This window comes from Brassica napus, chromosome C9 (assembly GCF_020379485.1).
Source record: "Brassica napus cultivar Da-Ae chromosome C9, Da-Ae, whole genome shotgun sequence".
Lineage (NCBI taxonomy): Eukaryota > Viridiplantae > Streptophyta > Magnoliopsida > Brassicales > Brassicaceae > Brassica > Brassica napus.
This window is the reverse complement of record NC_063452.1, coordinates 24,964,266-24,978,483: the sequence shown is the minus strand read 5'-3', so window position 1 is coordinate 24,978,483 and position 14,218 is coordinate 24,964,266.

Here is a 14,218-nt window from a genome sequence, read left to right as displayed (position 1 = left end):
TCCCTCGAAAAACCGCGGACGATCCAAGACGCCCTCCACAAGGCGACAGACTACATCATGATCGAGGAAGAAAAAAAAATCTTATCGTAAAAACATAAGTCGGCGAGATCGTCCTCAAAAGATGTAGACCCAAAAACGAGGAAGAAAAACCCTCGTAACGACAAGTATGTCCATCACGAAGGGGAAGAACTCCAAGGAGCGCACAATTACGCGATCGGCTCAGACCAGGGCCGAACCACGGGTAATACGTGGACTCGCAATCAAGGATATGATGAAAACACCTTCTGCGAGTTCTACCAGTCCCGAGGACACTCCACGACTAACTGCAAGGTCCTGGGAGCAAGGCTGTCCGCGAAGCTACTAGCCGGAGAACTCTCGGAAGTGACCAGCGTGAAAGATCTCATCCTCGAGACTGATCGCCCCCCGAAGCCGGACATAAATCTTCCCGCGGAGAGATCTACTCAAAGAAACCAATCTGGAGATAAACGCGGCAGGAGGCCAGACGACAAATGAAACGGTAACAATCGTCGTAGAGTCAACATGATCATCGGAGGATCGCAATTCTGCAACGATACGGTTTCGGCCATCAAGGCTTACCAGTGGAAGGCGGAGTCAAGCGCAAACTGGCCTACATGGTCTCCTACCCTAGATGATCAGAACTGCTCAATCACCTTCACAAAGGAGGAAGCCGGCGGGATCGATCAACCTCACTGCGATCCGCTCGTCATAGACCTCGTCATACGAGATCTGGAAGTCGGAAGAGTACTCATTGACACGGGAAGCACAGTCAATATAATCTTCCGCGACACTCTCAATCGGATGAGCATCGAACTCGGAGAAGTAACTCCAACTCCGAAACCGCTCACATGCTTTTTAGGCGAAGTATCAATGACCCTCAGATCGATTCAGCTACCAGTCATGGCCAAGGAGATCACAAAAATCGTCGAGTTCGCGGTAGTCGATCATCCTGCCATCTACAACGTGATCATGGGAACCCCATGGCTCAACGCTATGCAAGCCATTTCATCGACGTACCACATGGGTGTCAAATTCCTGACCCCAAACGGAGTCGCAGCTATCTGGGGATGTCAGAAACAGTCGCGACTGTGCTTCCTCGCGGAGCACAAGTTAAGACAGATGACGACCTCTGCAATGGCAAATCGCAAACGCACGAAGATTGGTAAATCTTCGACCCACAACGCTTCAATAAACGACGATTTAACATCGTCTGCTGACGCAGACACTTCGGGTGTCGAAACTCAACTTGAGTCCGAAGCCGACACTACAACTCAACCGGAACATCCGGAAGAAAATACTGACCTGGCCACAGTCATCACGATCAAGGCGGTCAGTACGGCGACAACCGCCGAGTGAAAACGTTAGCGGCATAAAACAGAACTACGAGATGGCTTGATCCTTGAAAGAGGTACGTAGGCAGCTCGTCGAATGACGAGTTCAGCTATCCCCCTCTCTAAAAAGGGGGGGGGGGAGTGGGTGCGTATACTCGTATACTCTCACATAGGAAAAGATGCGTTATCGTAATCGAATTCTATAGAGGTTTTGAAACTTTTTACGACCAATATGCGTCGTTCCTTTTTAAGACACTTGCAAAAGTCTCAGAACACGCCTAGAAAATATACAAACGTTAATACTCTTGCCAGCAGCCTCGTACGGCCCAAAATCGCAACACAATCTCACATCAGCACCGAAACTATACGTATAGTCTTCGAGCTAACTGCGAGACGTCGCCAAGTTAAAAATCGAGATGATACGAACAAATTGTCCGAACGCGACCACTACAAATCTTACACTCCGTTCGTCGATTGGCCCCGACATGACTCTTTTGATCTTCGTCTTAAACAAACGCAATGTGATCACTCTTTTGATCTTCGAACGTCCAACACAAGGACGAAAGCGCGCTACCAAAAAAAATCCGATTTGTACCATACAAGTCGTATAAGCCGAGAACCTATCGCGGACTTTAAATCGATACATATCAGGTAGAAATCGCAACAGGAAAACCAATAGCCGGCTAGTCACCGCACAAACCTTAAAACCGAGAGTAAACCTAGGTCTCGCCCTAAACCCATCGCATTGGTCTCAGACATGTCAAAGACATGATATCTAAACGATACGAGATCCTAAAACATGTCTCTACGTTCATATCTCAACGTTCCCGAAAGGTCGTAAATAATTTTTACGAAAACTCACGTCTCGAACGAACCAACAGACTGAACGCCTCAACGAAGTTAAATATGAGACGACAACTCATGTTTACTCAAACCTACTCGAAACAAAGTAACTCAAACAAACATCCATTATATAAACCGCATAGCGGTAGGGGTTCAAAGCCACCAACGGCCAGTCCCGATAAAAACGGCCAAAACAGGCCCATACAAAGTTCGAAGGCCACACTCGGTCAGACATATATGAACAAAGGCCATACTCGGCCACTAAAAACTAGATAAGGGAAAAACTTCTTCCCGTCAAAACACTCACATATAAAAGTTAAAATTCCCGGACAAGGAAGCTCCGAATGCATCTGCGGGATAGTTCACTTCCTCATTGTCACCGGAAAAATCAGTTGTGGTTTCTACGGTATCAGGAGAAACCGGTACGGGATTCCAGAATCCCTGAATCTTCCCATAGATCCGAGGAATGAGCGTCTCAGCGTGAGCATGATCCTTCATACCACCCTTCATTAACTCCATCTCCCTCTCGAAAACGTAGTCATCCGCCCGCGTCTTCCAAAGGCTCCCGACAGAGCCGCGACACTCATGGAAGTCGCCCAGCGAGTTGAAAGCGCCCTTAAGATTCCCGTACTTGACCTGGAATTGAGAAGCACGAGTCTTCATCACCTCGACAATTTCCCTCTTGCCCTTCCGTTCTGCCCTATGAACAGCCCTGGCATGATCACGAGCGAGTTGAGCGTCTCGCGCCAACATCTCGTCTCGCATGCGAGCAAGATCCTTTTCCGCCTTCTCCGTTTTAAAGCGATAGATCATGGCCTCTCTATGGCTCGCCTCAATGGCCGATCCAAGCAAGTTCAAACCCTATAAAACCGATTGACACATTATAAGCAAAAAATAATAATAATAACGATCGCCAAAATTCTTAAAGTTTATACCCCGTTGATGATACGAGATCCTTCCGCGACGACTTTCGGCCTCCCCGACTCGCTCGTAACCGGAGGACCATCGATGCCCGACGGAAGACCAGAGAAGAAATCATCAAAGTCCGGAATAGGGACCTCGCTCGCACCGCTTCCATCGCCGAAAGCAAGGTCCGGATCCCATCCCGGAAGCATGCAATCGTCCCCGAAAACTCCAAGTCACCGAGGTCAATATCTTTTCCCTTCGAAGAGTTCAGCCCCGTCGTAATCGTGGGGGCGGCATCGGGACCTTGGTCTTCAGGTTCGGAATCACTCCTTGCTTCTCCGCCCAAGACAGGACTAGGATGCACAAACCTAAGTGCCTTTCGTACTCTCTTCGGCGTAAAGGAAGTCCAGAAAAAAGGACCATTCCTGAGCAGATCCCTCACCGCAATAATGTCCTCAGGACACGGAGCAAGAGGGTTAATAAAAGGACGATCGTTCGGCAACCTCCGAAACAATGGGATACAACTCTCCTCAACGGACGCGGCGTCTACACAAACGAAGAAGAAATTTTTTTTCCACGAGTTGAATTTAGAAGTAAACCCCTTTACCACTGACATGAAGTTCCGAGGAACCAGCCTGTACGTGTCCGTGTCCTTGATGATCTGTAATCGAAGAAGCGCTTCGAAGTGATCGACGGTGTGGGAGAGACCATGCTCGTAGCTCAGGACCAGGATTCCTATGAGGTGCTGGATGCCAAGAGGATTCAGTTGGTTTATCGCCACCCCGAAACAACCCAACACACGGACGATAATCTCGGGGATCGGGAACCACAAACGGCAGCGCACTACGAATGCCTCGTAACAAGTAAAGAAGCCCTCCGGGGGACTACTAGTGCATTCTCCTTGACGAGGAACCCTGAATTCCACCGTGTCCGAAATATGGTAGAACGACCGCATGACCTCAAGGAATTCACTAGTACTCCTACTTTGGGAGGCGTGCTCGAACCGTAACACCCCACCCACCATGCCTCGTTCTCGGCTGGGTCTACCAAATGAGGAACGAATTCCATCTTCGGCACTCGAAGCTCTTCAGAAACGTTCGCGGGCAAGGACCCTTTCTTCGAACTCCTCTTCTTACTCGACATCTCGTGTTTTTTTATTTCTTTTTGATCAAGGAGGAAATGATAAAGAGAAAGAAGAAAGAACTTTTCGAGAAAACCTCTCTATGAGAATGAGTAAGTGTAAAGATTGTGAAGAAATTACCTCCCTTCTTATAGGCATGAGAAATTACTATTTACTTGCGAATTTTTGGACACGAACTTCGCGTAAATACACCAATCTCGTCCGAACTCGCCATACCGCGCATTGGGATCTCACTAGAAATCCACACTCCCAACGAGCTGGGGGGCTAACTGTTGGGGTCGAAAACGGTTGCGACGAAGTTAACATCCAAATCTCAGAAAAGAAAACGTAGAAATCTTCTTCGACAAATACTTTTTCGAAATAGATTCTTCTTTACGAAAATCTTTGCGGAGGAAACGCGAGTCATCGGACAATAGTTCGAAAAAGATCACGTGCTCCGAACGCGTGCTCCGCTTGGTCGCTACGTAGCGACCGAGCTCGAGTCGCTACGTAGCGACCGAGCTCGAGTCGCTACGTAGCGACAAAACTCTTCCAAAACGTCGATATGACATTAGTCCATGCATTCTCGTCTACCCTTCGATGCTGTCTCCCGAAGACCGTAGCGAACCCATTTCGCGATTCTCCGCCATTCTAAGTTATCGATCAAACTTAACCGTAAAAACTGCGGAAAGTTCGTTCTTTATCGAAAGAAGCCGTAATAAACGCTTCGAGTCGGAAGACGGCGCAAAGGGACCTAAGACATGACTCGAGGCCCAACTTACAATTTCTTAACCAACAGCCCGTAAGCCGCATGACGTTTTACGCTTGGTTCGCGAGGAAAGATAAATGTCAAGTTTCCGCGGATAAATACGAAATTTTGAAGATAATTACGAAGATCGAAAAAAATGGAATATCTTCATTTTTATGCTATGGCGGCTTAAGGGCAGAAGGGGAAAAGCATAAAACGGCCTTGGAGCTAGTATATAAGGAGTCCTAGGCGAGAGGCATGGAGGGATGACTTTTCAGAGCAAACTTACACTACAAGAAAACAGCGGTATTCTGACGGACATTTAGACGGATAATGAAATCCTCGGAATATCCCGAAGAATTTCCGAGGATATACCGAGGAAACACAAAATTTGGTTTCCTCAAAATTTCCTCGGAATATGCCGACGGAATTCCGAGGAAATATTAATCCGTCGGAATATTCTTATGGAATACCAAGGAAAAACGTATTCCTCGGAAAAAACGATGAATTCCGAAGATATATTATAGCCGTTAGAGAGCCGTTGGGGGATTTTAAAAATTCCGAGGAAATTCCGACGAACTAGCCGTTTCCGTCGGAATTCCGTCGGAATTTCCTCGGTCTGTCGGCAGGATTTCAACTATAAATACAAGCACCCCTCTTCCTCTTCATTCACTCCATATCTTCATCCTCCCTCTTACTCTCTTTACACACGAATTTGATTCATAAAAAACATGCCTTCTTCAAATTATTTTCGTTCTTGGATCGATCGACCTCATTTGGATCCGAACACGAGATTGCTTACGGAAGAATACCAACGAGGTATAACTGAATTCATGGGGTTAGTTCACCGACAACCGGAAGCAAAAACAGGTATGTTAAGATGTCCTTGCTCTAATTGTAAAAATAGAAAGGTTATTAGAGAGCGGGATGTTTGGATTCATCTATATTTGAGTGGGTTTACACGAAGTTACAAAATTTGGTATCATCATGGGGAAACTGATTATGAACATGGTAGTACTAGCGAATCTCAGCCAGCGGTTAGATTAGAAGAACCAATTAGAACGGGTGTAGATTATGGTGTAAGTACTGAGGAGATGGTAAATGATCATTTTAGAGGGGAAGATTTACCCAATGCACAAGCTAGGAGATTTTATGATATGTTGGATGCTGGAAAGCAACCATTGTACGAAGGTTGCAGAGATGGTCATTCAGCTTTATCATCTACTACAAGATTGATGGGAATTAAAACATATTATAATTTGGCTGAAGACTGTGTGGATGCGATTGCTGATTTTGTAAAAGGTATTCTACCCGAGGATAATGTAGCTCCTGGTTCATACTACGAGGTTAAGAAACTCGTAGCTGATCTTTGTTTATCGTATCAGGTAATAGATGTATGCAACGACAACTGCATGATTTATTGGAGGGCGGATGAACAGCGGGTTACATGCAAATTTTGTGGAAAACCTCGTTATAAAGATACGAGTGGAAGAGTTCCAGTGCCATATAAAAGGATGTGGTATTTGCCTTTGACGGAAAGGTTGCAGAGGTTGTATCTGTCTGAACGCACAGCGCAACCAATGAGATGGCATGCGGAGCACTCAACAGATGGTGAGATCAGATATCCTTCAGATGCAAAAGCGTGGAAGCATTTCCAATCAAAGTATCCCGAGTTTGCGTATGAGAGAAGAAATATCTACCTTGGATTATGTACTGATGGTTTCAGCCCGTTTGGCAAGAGTGGAAGACAGTATTCTCTATGGCCACTCATTCTTACACCATACAACCTACCCCCCAAACTTCTGCTTGCGACGAGAGTTTTTGTTTCTCTCGATTCTCGTTCCCGGACCAGAGCATCCTAAGAGATCACTTGATGTGTTTCTTCAGCCATTAATATATGAGTTGCAACAACCATGGGCTCAAGGTGCTGAAACATACGATGTTTCGTGTAAAGAAAACTTTCAAATGCGGGCAGTACTAATGTGGACAATAAGTGATTTTCCAGCATATGGCATGTTATCTGGATGGACAACGCATGGAAGGCTATCATGTCCATATTGTCAAGATAACACTGATGCTTTCCAACTAAAACACGGAAGGAAAACGTGTTGGTTTGACTGTCACAGGAGATTCCTACCACCTGATCATCCATATCGTAGGAGTAGGAATTTGTTTACGAAGAACAAGAGGGTGTTTGACAGTCCACCTCCGGAAATTTGTTGGAAAGATTTGAAGACACAACTAAGAGATTTTGGTGCAAAAAGGACGCCAGACGTCGGTGGACATGAGCGTTTTCCGGTAGATGCTGTTGGAGACCTACATAACTAGAACGAAAAATGTATTTTCTGGGATCTGCCATACTGGAGGATCATCTGCTAAGGCATAATTTAGATGTCATGCATATTGAGAAGAACTTTTTTGACAATCTCATGAACACGATCCTTAATGTTCAAGGTAAAACAAAGGATAATTTGAAGTCAAGACTGGATTTAGTCGATATATGTGCTCGTTCAGAACTTCATGTTGATGAGAATGGTAGGGCTCCTTTTCCCATATACCGACTTGATGCAGAGGGAAAAGATGCGTTCTTTGATTGGATTTCAAACGATGTGGAATTTCCAGACGGTTACGCATCTAATTTGCGTAACTGTATCGACAGAAAAGAAGGAAAGTTTACTGGCTTGAAAAGCCACGATTGCCATGTAATGATGCAGCGCCTCCTTCCGTTTGCCTTCAAGGAACTATTACCACGAAATATTCATGAAGCAATTGTAGGGATAAATGGTTTCTTCCGCGATTTATGCACGAGATCAGTGACTCTTGAAGGTATTGAAAATTTGAAGACTAACAGAGCTGTGATTCAGTGCAACCTTGAGAAGATATTTCCTCCCTCATTTTTTGATGTTATGGAGCATCTTGTTATTCACCTGGCAAGAGAATTGGAACTTGGTGGTCCTGTGCAGTGTAGATGGATGTATCTGTATGAGCGGTATATGTTCCATTTGAAGAAGATGGTGAAAAATTTAAGTAGGGTGGAAGGTTCTATAGTCGCACAGATGATCAATGAAGAAACTTCAAACTTTTCCGAGTACTACTTTCCAGCAGAAGTTCAGACCAAAGACAGAAGACCTGCTCGGCATGATGATAGAGGCGAACGGGCAACATATCATGTTACGGTTCCAGACATTTTCACAGACGTTGGACGACTTAGCGGAAAACCAAAGGACCGTCGACTTACTGAGCAGGAGCGCAGTAATTTGCAAACATATTTGCTCACCAACTGCGAAGATGTTCTTCAATATGAGAGGTAAATAAATTAGCTTACAAATTTTTATTTTAACAAGTTGAAATTTAAATCTTAATTAATTACATTATTGTCATCATATGTACAGGATTTTCATGGCAGAAAAGAGGTTCGAATATAGATATGCCACAGAGGACGAACTAGAAGAAATGAAGCAGAGAGAATTTTCTGGATGGATGTTTACTTATGTGAGTGCTTTAAACAAATTAAAATATTATTTATCACATATTTATACTAATTCACATTTATTGATATAACATATATATGTGCTATTAATATAGGTGTCTGCTGGTTTGGCCAGAGGTGAAACATTTGACGATTGGATACGCGAGATGGTCATTGGACCAAAATTTGTTGTGAAGTCATATCCGAGATTTTGTACTCGAGGATATGCATTCACAACTCAGAAGAGGAGTCATTCGAGTACGACTTATGATGCTGGCGTTTGTTCAGCATCATGAGATGATGTATACTACGGACACATACATGAGATTTTGGAAATCAAGTATTTGGGCATGGTTGGATTGCGATGTACTGTTTTCTATTGTGATTGGCACGACAACACTCTAGATCGAGGTGTGAGAACGGATGCATTTGGTGTTACATCAGTAAATTCGAGGCGAAAGCTGCAATATTATGATCCTTTCATTCTTGCTTCTCAGGCCGATCAGTTAATTAAATGTTAATTATTTAGAATGATTCATCATCATGTGTATTAATTTATAATTTTACTAATAATTTTTTTAATGTTACAGCTTTGTTATATCAAGTATCCCCGGGTAAGGAACAGAGATGATCCATGGGTTACTGTTACAAGACTCAACCCGAGAGGCCGAGTTCAGGGAAGTTCTGAGCTGGAAGACCCACTACAACCAAGCACATCCGGCAACTTAAGTGCAGCAGAGGATTTAGCTGGAGTTGGCCTTGTAGTCGATTTAACCGACTTCGGAGAGGAAGCCGTCGTTCACGTAGAGGATGAACCAGTGATTGGAGAGTTTCACCAAGATCCAGATTCAGATTCATCGGGTGATGATGACTCGGAAACAGACTAGCATCGACTTTTTTTTTTTATTGGAATATTCCGACGGAATTCCGAGGAAGATAAGGGTTTCCTCGGAATTATCTCAGAATATTCCGAGGAAGTAGGGTTTTTAAACCGAAAACAACGTTTTGCGGTTTGAATAACACTTATATAACCCTTATTAAGTGTCTTAGACTGATTTTGAACGAAATCCCCACAACATAAGAGAAACACTTATACACTTTAATGAACGGTAAAGGGAATACTTACAATTCGTCTTGAAATTTTGTTATTTTATGGTTTATGATCATCTATACAAAGAATCCTCAGTGGTATGCATTACAATTGTATAAGAAATGTAATACAGTAAAAAAAATCGATGTTTTGAAACCCCAAACACTAGTTCCTCGGTATTTCCTCGGAATATTCCGACGGAATTCCGAGGAAGATAAGGGTTTCCTCGGAAAATTCTGAGGAAGTAGGGTTTTTAAACCGAAAACAACGTTTTGCGGTTTGAATAACACTTATATAACCCTTATTAAGTGTCTTAGACTGATTATGAAGTAAAAAATTTGTTCATTACCCTATAATAAACACTTTTCCGATTGTATGAATGAAATCCCCACAACATAAGTGAAACACTTATACACTTTAATGAACGGTAAAGGGAATACTTACAATTCGTTTTGAAATTTTGTTATTTCATGGTTTATGATCATCTATACAAAGAATCCTCAATGGTATGCATTACAATTGTATAAGAAATGTAATACGGCAAAAACAATCGATGTTTTGAAAACCCAAACACTAGTTCCTCGGTATTTACTCGGAATATTCCGACGGAATTCCGAGGAAGATAAGGGTTTCCTCGGAATTCCCTCGGAATATTCCGAGGAAATTCTGAGGAAGTAGGGTTTTTAAACCGAAAACAACGTTTTTCGGTTTGAATAACACTTATATAACCCTTATTAAGTGTCTTAGACTGATTATGAAGTAAAAATTTTTGTTCATTACCCTATAATAAACACTTTTCCGATTGTATGAACGAAATCCCCACAACATAAGAGAAACACTTATACACTTTAATGAACGGTAAAGGGAATACTTACAATTCGTTTTGAAATTTTGTTATTTCATGGTTTATTCATCTATACAAAGAATCCCAAATGGTATGCATTAAAATTGTATAAGAAATGTAATACGGCAAAAAAATCGATGTTTTGAAACCCCAAACACTAGTTCCTCGGTATTTCCTCGAAATATTCCGACGGAATTCCGAGGAAGATAAGGGTTTCCTCAGAATTCCCTCGGAATATTCCGAGGAAATTCCGAGGAAGTAGGGTTTTTAAACTGAAAACAACGTTTTGCGGTTTGAATAACACTTATATAACCCTTATTAAGTGTCTTAGACTGATTATGAAGTAAAAAATTTGTTCCTTACCCTATAATAAACATTTTTCCAATTGTATGAACGAAATCCCCACAACATAAGAGAAACACTTATACACTTTAATGAACTGTAAAGAGAATACTTACAATTCGTTTTGAAATTTTGTTATTTCATGGTTTATGATCATCTATACAAAGAATCCTCAATGGTATGCATTACAATTGTATAAGAAATGTAATACGGCAAAAAAAATCGATGTTTTGAAACTCCAAACACTAGTTCCTCGATATTTCCTCGGAATATTCCGACGAAGATAAGGGTTTCCTCGGAATTCCCTCGGAATATTCCGAGGAAATTCCGAGGAAGTAGGGTTTTTAAACCGAAAACAACGTTTTGCGGTTTGAATAACACTTATATAACCTTTATTAAGTGTCTTAGACTGATTATGAAGTAAAAAATTTGTTCCTTACCATATAATAAACACTTTTCCGATTGTATGAACGAAATCCCCACAACATAAGAGAAACACTTATACACTTTAATGAACGGTAAAGAGAATACTTACAATTCGTTTTGAAATTTTGTTATTTCATGGTTTATGATCATCTATACAAAGAATCCTCAGTGGTATGCATTACAATTGTATAAGAAATGTAATACGGCAAAAAAAATCGATGTTTTGAAACCCCAAACACTAGTTCCTCGGTATTTTCTCGGAATATTCTGACGGAATTCCGACGGATATTTATGTATCCATCGGAAATATCCGTCGAAATTTCCTCGGAATATTTTCATTTAACCGGGCAAATATTTCGCGAAATTTGAAATCGGAATTCCGAGGAAATTCCGACGGAAACTATCCGTCGGACCCTAGGTTTTATAACCACGAGCCGCTTCTTCTTCCCCATTTCTCTCTTCTTCCTCTGCACGGCTCCTCTCCCTCCTCTCCGGCGATCTCCCCCTCCTCTCCGGCGATATCCCCGGCGATCTCCCCCTTCTCTTACACAAATCATGTAAGGACCCTATCCCACTCTCTTAGGTTCTATTTGTTAGGTTTTTGTGTAGATTTGATAGATTTTTGTTAGGGCGATTGGTTAGGATTGTGATTTGGTTGTATAATAGGTTTAGAATTGTGATTTGGTTGAATAATTTGTTTTGTTGAATTGATTTAAAATTTTTTTATAAATTTTTTATTTTTTTGTATTTATAAAATCGATTTTTATATATAAATTCGATTTTTGTGTATAAATTCGATTTTTGTATTTTACAAAACATTTTTTGTATATAAATTTGATTTTTTGGATTTTACAAAACATCTTTAATATCTATAAAACTTTTTTTGTGATTAAAAACTATTATTTGGGATTTAAAAAAAAAAAAAAAAAGGACATTCCAATCCCGGAACCATGCAATCGTCCAAAATCCGGAATATGGACCTCGCTCGCACCATTTCCATCGCCGAAAGCAAGGTCCGGATCCCATCCCGGAAGCATGCAATCGTCCACCGAAAACTCCAAGTCACCGAGGTCAATATCTTTCCCCTTCGAAGAGTTCAGCCCCGTCGTAATCGTGAGGGCGGCATCGGGACCTTGGTCTTCAGGTTCGGAATCACTCCTTGCTTCTCCACCCAAGACAGGACTAGGATGCACAAACCTCAGCGCCTTTCGAACTCTCTTCGGCGTAAAGGAAGTTCAGAAAAAAGGACCATTTCTGAGCAGATCCCTCACCGCAATAATGTCCTCAGGAAATGGAGCAAGAGGGTTGATAAAAGGACGATCGTTCGGCAACCTCCAAAACAATGGGATACAACTCTCCTCAACGGACGCGGCGTCTACACAAACGAAGAAGAAAATTTTCTTCCACGAGTTGAAGTTAGAAGTAAACCCCTTTACCACTGACATGAAGTTCCGAGGAACCAGCCTGTACGTGTCCGTGTCCTTGATGATCTGTAATCGAAGAAGCGCTTCGAAGTGATCGACGGTGAGGGAGAGACCATGCTCGTAGCTCAGGACCAGGATTCCTATGAGGTGCTGGATGCCAAGAGGATTCAGTTGGCTTATCGCCACCCCGAAACGATCCAACACACGGACGATAATCTCGGGGATCGGGAACCACAAACAGCAGCGCACTACGAATGCCTCGTAACAAGTAAAGAAGCCCTCCGGAGGACTACTAGTGCATTCTCCTTGACGAGGAACCCTGAATTCCACCGCGTCCGAAATATGGTAGAACGACCGCATGACCTCGAGGAATTCACTAGTACTCCTACTTGGTGCACTTGCCTCCACCTGGCGATGGTTCATGACCGGGAATGATTTTTCTTTGGGAGGCGTGCTCGAACCGTAACACGCCACCCACCATGCCTCGTTCTCGGCTGGGTCAACCGAATGAGGAACGAATTCCATCTTCAGCACTCGAAGCTCTTCAGAAACGTTCGCGGGCAAGGACCCTTTCTTCGAACTCCTCTTCTTACTCGACATCTCGTGTTTTTTTTCTTTTTGATCAAGGAGGAAATGATAAAGAGAAAGAGAAAGAAGAAAGAACTTTTCAAGTAAACCTCTCTATGAGAATGAGTAAGTGTAAAGATTGTGAAGAAATTACCTCCCTTCTTATAGGCATGAGAAATTACTATTTACTTGCGGATTTTTGGACACGAACTTCGCCTAAATACACCAATCTCGTCCGAACTCGCCATACCGCGCATTGGGATCTCACTTGAAATCCACGCTCCCAACGAGCTGGGGGGCTAACTGTTGGGGTCGAAAACGATTGCGACGAAGTTAACGTCCAAATCTCCGAAAAGAAAACGTAGAAATCTTCTTCGACAAATACTTTTTCGAAATAGATTCTACTTTACGAAAAGCTTTGCGGAGGAAACGCGAGTCATCGGACAATAGCTCGAAAAGGATTGCTACGCAGCGACCGAACGCGTGCTCCGCTCGGTCGCTACGTAGCGACCGAGCTCGAGTCGCTACGTAGCGACCGAACTCTTCCAAAACGTCGATACGACATTAGTCCATGCATTCTCGTCTACCCTTCGATGCTATCTCCCGAAGACCGTAGCGAACTCATTTCGCGATTCTCCGCCATTCTAAGTTTTCGATCAAACTTAACCGTAAAAACCGCGGAAAGTTCGTTCTTTATCGAAAGAAGCCGTAATAAACGCTTCGAGTCGGAAGACGGCCCAAAGGGACCTAAGACATGACTCGAGGCCCAACTTACGATTTCTTAACCAACAGCCCGTAAGCCGCATGACGGTTTACGCTTGGTTCGCGGGAAAAGATAAATGTCAAGTTTCCGCGGATAAATACGAAATTTTGAAGATAATTACGAAGATTGGAAAAAATGGAATATCTCCATTTTTATGCTATGGCGGCTTAAGGGCAGAAGGGAAAAAGCGTAAACCGACCTTGGAGCCAGTATATAAGGAGTCCTAGGCGAGAGGCATGGAGGGATGACTTTTCAGAGCAAACTAATTAGCACTTTGAGCAATTTTAGGCAATTTTTCGTTTTTGTTATTCGAGCTGCGACTCAATT